We start from the raw sequence: 8222 nt of genomic DNA on the forward strand, positions 1-8222 counted from the left end.
TTGATTAATGTTCACTCCGTCTTCAGGCCACGAGTGGCCCACCGAGACCATCCGACCGCCGTGTCATCCTCGGTGGAGGATGCGGATAGGAGGGGCGTGGGGTCAGTACACCGCTCTCCCGGTCGTAAGATGGTATTCTTGACCGAAGTCACTACTATTCGGTCGAGTAGCTCCTCAATTGGCATCACAAGGCTGGGTGCACCCCGAAAAATGGCAACAGCGCATGGCGGCCTGGATGGTCACCCATCCAAGCGCCGACCACGCCCGACAGCGCTTAACTTCGGTGATCTCACGGGAACCGGTGTTACCGCTGCGGCAAGGTCGTTGCCCTTGATTAATGTTCACGCTACACCAAATTTTTTGGAGAAAATAAACGCAAACAGCAGTAATTTTATTAATTATAATACTTGACTTCCGTTTTCGGTGCCTCACTGACACACTCTCCACGCCCCTATACACATAACTAGATGAGTCATCAAAACATCTGTGCCGTTATAGGGATCACTAATTTCAACTGGCTTCCGTAGATATCTGAAACTTCTCTGTAGACTGTTACACTCGAGCGCATATCCATTTGACACAGTTCGATCATTCACAATCTCATCGTGAACTGTAAGTTCAATAAGTTAAGAGTTCACATCAGGCGCGCGGCTGCTCACCGCTCAGAGACTAAGTCCCACGATACCATACAACGCGAAATTTTCTAAGTTGTTTCAGTTCCTAGCAACCTAAAGACCGACTGTCGGCTTACGCGTCTCAGTCCGAACTGTACTTTTTGGTGTCTCCAGCCGAACTGTCCCCTTTCCCGTCTGCACCAGCCCTCTCTCCTCTGCCCGACCCCGGCCGCGTTTCCCGCGCGCCGAATATCCTCGCTCAACTGACTAGGGAAATACCCTTTCTTGAAGCCGTCCATCCGATTGGCTACAGCTTAGTATACATTATTTTACATTTTAACGTACTTAAATAATAAAAGCTTGACCACTTTTACGTTCTAAATAAAGTAACAATAATATCCATTACATAATAATCGTTAAATTCCTTTACATAAAACCAATACAATTTCTTTCTTAGCTTTGAATGCCACAGCCCGTAGCCTTACAACAATGTGCTCTCTGATAATTAAGAAAAGAACAAAAGTAACTGCTATGCACTAAATTTCACAACAAATATTCTGTTGCCTAATGATTCAATAAGGTGTCATGCTGTCATCGTTCAATGTGTTTTGTGTAGAGGAAATTATGATCTGATGCTTAACTTAAAATGCAGATAATTTAAATTTACTATGTCTTTTAAACACATAAAGTTGGAGAGTAGATATTTACAACATTTGTCATTTTAATGATGCAGTTCTATAGGAAACGCCGATCGTTAAGATTGACCAAAGCGTTCAGATTTTACCATTCAGGGCTTTGTTACAAAATTTCATTTTAACAGTAAATCCTAAACTATTATAGATATGATCGATATTCAAGTTTTATTGGGATCACCACGAACATTTACGGAGGATAGCAGATTAAAATTACTGTGGCCTCATTCTCTGCTTTAATACAGAATTAAATAGTTTTCATGAATGTTTCCATTTATGGCCGATCTTAGGTCCGCCATATTTAACACCGCCACGTCTCTCTGGCCACAAACGCCTTCTACTGGGTTTCCCTGTGACGTAGGTTCTCGTCTATCTCACCTGCACACTTCAGCGCTTAGTCCTCAATAGACAATAGACGCCTATGAGTTTTCCCATCTCGAGGTGAATCTGCGCCCTTTGTGGCACCCGGTCCTGAACGAAAGGGTTTGTTTCACAGTTCCTGAAGGCTGACTGTTTCGGCCATATACTTAAATGAGAGCGAAATGCTCGTTAACTCACAGTACTAACCTATAGCGCTGCAGACTGACCATCGTGCTCTTTTAAGGGCTCTACTAAAATTGAGTATGATACTCATCATCTCCAGCTCTTAGTATGCGAAGAGCCTATGAGCTTTCTTTTCTCTATGCAAAATTGAAATTTCTTCAACACTTTTCGGTTTTTGACGGGAAATCAATAGTCGTTGATCAAAAGTAGAAGTACGTACATTAGTTCATCTTTGTCCCAATAACAGTTCTTTGCGCTTCAGACTGAAAGATCTTCTAATTTGTCCAATATAATAAACGGGTCACGTGTCACAGGTGATTTTATAAACCCCTGAACGAGCAAATGTCGAATAAGATGTTCTTACAAGTTTTTGTTGGTGGAAAAGGTAACTTTGCATCCACATTTAGAACCAGAAAACGACAAATTCTAAAGAAAATAGAGCCTAAAAAAGGAATAGCAAAAACTATTTTGTACTCATTATTGTCAAAAACAGCACGGATGCCTAGTCATTTCAGCGTCACTTTTACCTTTCAAGATCTTTTCAACAAACAGACCACAGCCGTTGTTAACTTCCATAGCTTTTATTAAATTCATCTGTTCATTGAACTTGTCAGGTGACAAAAATATGAAACTGCACGATGAGTGACTGAATGGAAAAATGCTTCCTTATGGGAATGAGGATGCACTTAAGTAGCAAGAACAATCTGATATGTAATAGTCATCACTCCCTAGTGCTGATGCCCTGCCGCTCCAGCCTGCTTTGAGCACTGTTTTGGAAGTGCTACTGTTGTATAGAAATATTAATCAGCCAGCTCATGTATATAGTCACTAAAATCAAACCTTCACTCTCAGACATTCTCAGGTGCACACCGACGTTCTTTGTACACGGCGGTATCCAGATGTGTACATGATGCTGCACGCCAGTCATTAACTTTGAAACGAAGACCACTGCAGTATCAAATGAAGCAGCCAGCCATATTCCAAGGACTTTTCACTCTAGTAGCTGCAGGTATTCGCCTGAATTGGAGTTTGTGTGTAGACAAACCGCGTCTTCGCACCTCTGCGTCACCTGCTAGATGACTTCTCCTTGTTGGTTCACGTATTAAAACCTGTGGCAGGGTCTGCCAGGCAACACTATTGCTGTTCACTGGTTTCTTTTGATCACTGCTCAGTTCCACCATACCTCTTCGACTTCGGACATTTAAAAACACTTTCCTTCTCGGTGGAAGCACAAGCGGCCAAAGACGCTACTAGCTAGGGCATAGCCACCTATGGCAAGCTAACATACACCAACAAGCGACAAACGTCGGCAAGCCCCTGCATATCAGCAACGCTGACTGGAAATTACCAGCTGCTATTAGAGCCGACCAACAGGCCACAGCAGGGAAACCGACGAGCTCTCCCACTGACGCACAAACAATTCGCCAACTTCACCCTACACTGTGCATCCGATACATGACCTAGCGGACACAAAAACGATGATAACCCTAACTGTTGCAGGTTGCTGACGCTGATAGAGAGTTCAACACCGGCACCCAGCGGCAGCCGCCGAGCAACAGCGCCGCACAACGTCAAAGGTATCGACATGCATGATACCCACTACTAACAAAGCCTACCCTTGCACGACATATCGCAGGCAGCAAGACATCCGCTACTGCTCTTACCACCCGACCTAACTTTCTCAGAGGTTTTCTTCCCTTGGCACTTTGTTTCCTCAGCCCTTCAAACCGCTACCCTTCGTTCGACTTCGACCCAATCTATCTCAGATGAGCTCGTATTAATGGTTAACCTTAACCAGACGTACGCAAACATCGCAGTACCCACATCCTGCGACACCTCACTTTAGTGAAAACTAACCCTTAAGCAGAGATGGCAGTAGACCTTTTGACATGGCCATCATGCCGGTGGGTGCTTGGAGGGGCTCCACCTCTTAAAAAAAAAAAAAATAATGCATGCGGTGGCCACGAGACAACCAAGTTGTCTGTGAGTTCGCCTGTCACACATTGTTGGCGGTGCACATCCGCCTTCCACAGCTTCACTTATGCCAGCGTGGCTAACATGTGTCGCCTCTGTGGCACGGAGTGGCTGCCATCAGCACGCCACATGTCTACAGCCACTACATTATCGGGGAGGCAACAGCCTCCGCACCAACTGCAAACCCCTCTCTATATACACTCCTGGAAATGGAAAAAAGAACACATTGACACCGGTGTGTCAGACCCACCATACTTGCTCCGGACACTGCGAGAGGGCTGTACAAGCAATGACCACACGCACGGCACAGCGGACACACCAGGAACCGCGGTGTTGGCCGTCGAATGGCGCTAGCTGCGCAGCATTTGTGCACCGCCGCCGTCAGTGTCAGCCAGTTTGCCGTGGCATACGGAGCTCCATCGCAGTCTTTAACACTGGTAGCATGCCGCGACAGCGTGGACGTGAACCGTATGTGCAGTTGACGGACTTTGAGCGAGGGCGTATAGTGGGCATGGGGGAGGCCGGGTGGACGTACCGCCGAATTGCTCAACACGTGGGGCGTGAGGTCTCCACAGTACATCGATGTTGTCGCCAGTGGTCGGCGGAAGGTGCACGTGCCCGTCGACCTGGGACCGGACCGCAGCGACGCACGGATGCACGCCAAGACCGTAGGACCCTACGCAGTGCCGTAGGGGACCGCACCGCCACTTCCCAGCAAATTAGGGACACTGTTGCTCCTGGGGTATCGGCGAGGACCATTCGCAACCGTCTCCATGAAGCTGGGCTACGGTCCCGCACACCGTTAGGCCGTCTTCCGCTCACGCCCCAACATCGTGCAGCCCGCCTCCAGTGGTGTCGCGACAGGCGTGAATGGAGGGACGAATGGAGACGTGTCGTCTTCAGCGATGAGAGTCGCTTCTGCCTTGGTGCCAATGATGGTCGTATGCGTGTTTGGCGCCGTGCAGGTGAGCGCCACAATCAGGACTGCATACGACCGAGGCACACAGGGCCAACACCCGGCATCATGGTGTGGGGAGTGTAACCTCCCCACAAAAATTTGAAAGAAAAAAACATGACAATATTTAATTATGAATCCTAATGGACAGTGCTCTATGCGTAACCTGCCCACAATGAAATGTACTGACAATGGCAACAAAAATGTGAAATTCGCAATCTGGGCCAACACCCGGCATCATGGTGTGGGGAGCGATCTCCTACACTGGCCGTACACCACTGGTGATCGTCGAGGGGACACTGAATAGTGCACGGTACATCCAAACCGTCATCGAACCCATCGTTCTACCATTCCTAGACCGGCAAGGGAACTTCCTGTTCCAACAGGACAATGCACGTCCGCATGTATCCCGTGCCACCCAACGTGCTCTAGAAGGTGTAAGTCAACTACCCTGGCCAGCAAGATCTCCGGATCTGTCCCCCATTGAGCGTGTTTGGGACTGGATGAAGCGTCGTCTCACGCGGTCTGCACGTCCAGCGCGAACGCCGGTCCAACTGAGGCGCCAGGTGGAAATGGCATGGCAAGCCGTTCCACAGGACTACATCCAGCATCTCTACGATCGTCTCCATGGGAGAATAGCAGCCTGCATTGCTGCGAAAGGTGGATATACACTGTACTAGTGCCGACATTGTGCATGCTCTGTTGCCTGTGTCTATGTGCCTGTGGTTCTGTCAGTGTGATCATGTGATGTATCTGACCCCAGGAATGTGTCAATAAAGTTTCCCCTTCCTGGGACAATGAATTCACGGTGTTCTTATTTCAATTTCCAGGAGTGTACTTAACATGAAGAGAGGAACATGTAATTCAGGGATGTTCTACTAATAATCCACCACATGATTCCAGTCGCCACCACCTCTTCAACCCATATCCAGGCGACAGAGCGACACTGCATCCTGACGTACGAATGGCCGATTCTCGTACTGCCGTTGGGATCACTTTCTGACCGCAGTATTCTATGGTCGGAGGTTTCTAAGCGTCAGTTGTTGCCGTTTGTCGGGAGTACACTCCAGCCGCAGCGTCGTTGCCTACTATAATTCTCAGTTTCGACAGTACGAGGGGGCCTTTGCTGTTCTTGAGCAAGGTCATGTTGGGAGACTGGATGTACATAGGTATTTAAAAGTGCAATTTGTCAAGGCTGATGGACCTGCGGGCTTACCTCAGTTTAAAGGGAATGAGAGGGAGCAATATTTGTGGCCAGTGAGATGCCAGCAACGTGATTTGACAGGCCACTCAGTCAGTACCGGCTACATGCAGTAATTGCCAACGATATGCACACAAGGTGCATCAGTGTTCGGATTAGAGTTAGGTTTGAAGACGGAGGTCATTTATTGTTGTTCTTCTAGTGGCTTTATTTGTTTTCTTAAATTTTTTGTGCTTTAAGCGCGCTGCATTTTTTGCAGGATAGGGTTTCCACAAATGTCATTTTCATAAAGACGAGCGATGACTACTCTGCAGGATAATGCAGAATAGGGTAAACAGGTGGATATTTTGATGGTACACAACGCACATGTACAGAGTGACGTAAGTGGGGCTATAGGAACCAAAACTTCATCAATTATACCCAATCATTCACTGAATTCAATTGCAGCCGGTCTGGTGACCCCTTTTTAGGGTAAAACGATTTAAGATTTGTCAGCGTTAACTGACGATTTGGAGGCTGCCTTGAGTCTACTGGTGTTTGGTCAGACGAAGTATGTTTGTACATAGCCAAATTACGGTTAGTGGACGAGGCGAAGACGTACGTTTTGTATCGCGAAGGGTCGGATAAAGCACGTACATTTGAGCTACTCAACAATGCACCTACTGCAGACAAAGCAGTGCCAGATTCGTTCAGGAGCAACTCAATGGAGTGTTTCAGAAACAGAACGAATTGCTGGAGACTTTATTGGATATTAGAAAAATAAATAAGCAAACCTATTAGTTAACATGAAATGAGAAAGCAGGCCAAATTTTCGTGGAAGAATTGAAACCATTTTTTTACGGACTTCCACCCGATATGACGAGGAGAGTAAGGATGGAAAACCTAAATGATTTGGTTGCTGCCATCACGGTTGCTACGATGCTAGAGAGAGTGGCTGTAGAAACACCACATGTATAGAGAAGCAAAGTGTTTTCTTCGCAGAGGTGAAATGTTGTAGACATGGACCACATTCAGAACCAATGCATCCAGCCACAATGTTTCGAGTGCGAGATGGTAGGATATCATGTGTAAGGATAAATAACGAGTGGATGATGGCGTGGTAGAAGGTCGTTAAACACCAATAGGGATTCCGGTACTTCTAGACTGCATTCCAGGTAAAAATCGGTGTTACGAAGAGGCCAAGTGTTGCTTAGTTGGTATGGGTAGTGGCACGGATTACAGATTTTCAGTGGACGCAACGGTTGATGTGTCGATAGCGAGTCTCGATCTTTTGGCTCGAAAGAGACAGAATTCCGCGCATTATAGGATGTGAGACTATGGGTTAATGATGTGGTGTCATTGGAGTCAATGTTGCTGAATTTCTCCATTGAAGCAAAGGATTTTCGAGTGTATGATGAAGTATCGCCCCCTGTCGGTGAGAGGTACTGCGCATTCTGGGGTTGGAGTTCTTGGATAAGCATCATGCTAAAAAATATTTTTCGCAGCTCACTGTTGAGCTTAGTGGAACGACTGGGAGAGACCGCTGTAGATGATGCACTGTCGCAGAATACTCCGTCTTGAAAGCGGATCCGAGTAATTATCGTACAAAATCATTAGAGCACAGGGTAAGTACTGATGGTAAGCGTAGATACTGTTATACAAACTAATGACAAAGTAGATGCGTAGCATTGTTTTAAGTGTAGGAACGTGTCACGTGTGCACGAAGTGAATGGAGAGTATATGGTTCCAGCTAGTGCGAAAAATTCCGGTACTGGCGAAGTGGTTTTGCTGAAATGGTTATTAATTGCTAATTTGGACAACCTGGGTGAGGACGATTTCGACGTGTGAAATATGGACTTTTGCCACAAGCAAACAATTAATGCATATGCATTAGGTGACAAAATACAGCTTTTGAAGAACAACTGTAGGAGGGTTAAGAAACGCTATTGAAAGACCTTGTGGATTTGTACAATCCTAGGGGACCATTGCCATTGACACCAAGGACACAAAAGATGATCCGAGTGAGCTATAATTTTCTTCTGTATCTGAAAATGTACACTCAGCGAGTGTGACTTGAGCTATGAAGAGTTTCGAGTCGTTTTAATGACGTGTACTTTTTTCAAGCTTTCTGGGTCTATGAGACACGCTTCTAAGTGCATTGGTGATGGCTGTACATAGTTGGCTGCATCTGTAGTAAAATACAGACTGAAACACAATTGACTGCTGAGTACATCTCTGGCTATAATCGTTTCACAGTCACTGAG

At 46.4% G+C, this 8222-nt stretch overlaps 1 pseudogene; it reads right to left on the reverse strand.

The window, feature by feature from the left end:
- Positions 1 to 211: 211 nt before the first annotated feature.
- On the reverse strand, positions 212 to 329 carry LOC124555946 (annotated as a pseudogene).
- Between the last annotated feature and the right edge of the window lie 7893 nt (positions 330 to 8222).

This window comes from Schistocerca americana, chromosome 1, assembly GCF_021461395.2.
Source record: "Schistocerca americana isolate TAMUIC-IGC-003095 chromosome 1, iqSchAmer2.1, whole genome shotgun sequence".
Taxonomy (NCBI): domain Eukaryota; kingdom Metazoa; phylum Arthropoda; class Insecta; order Orthoptera; family Acrididae; genus Schistocerca; species Schistocerca americana.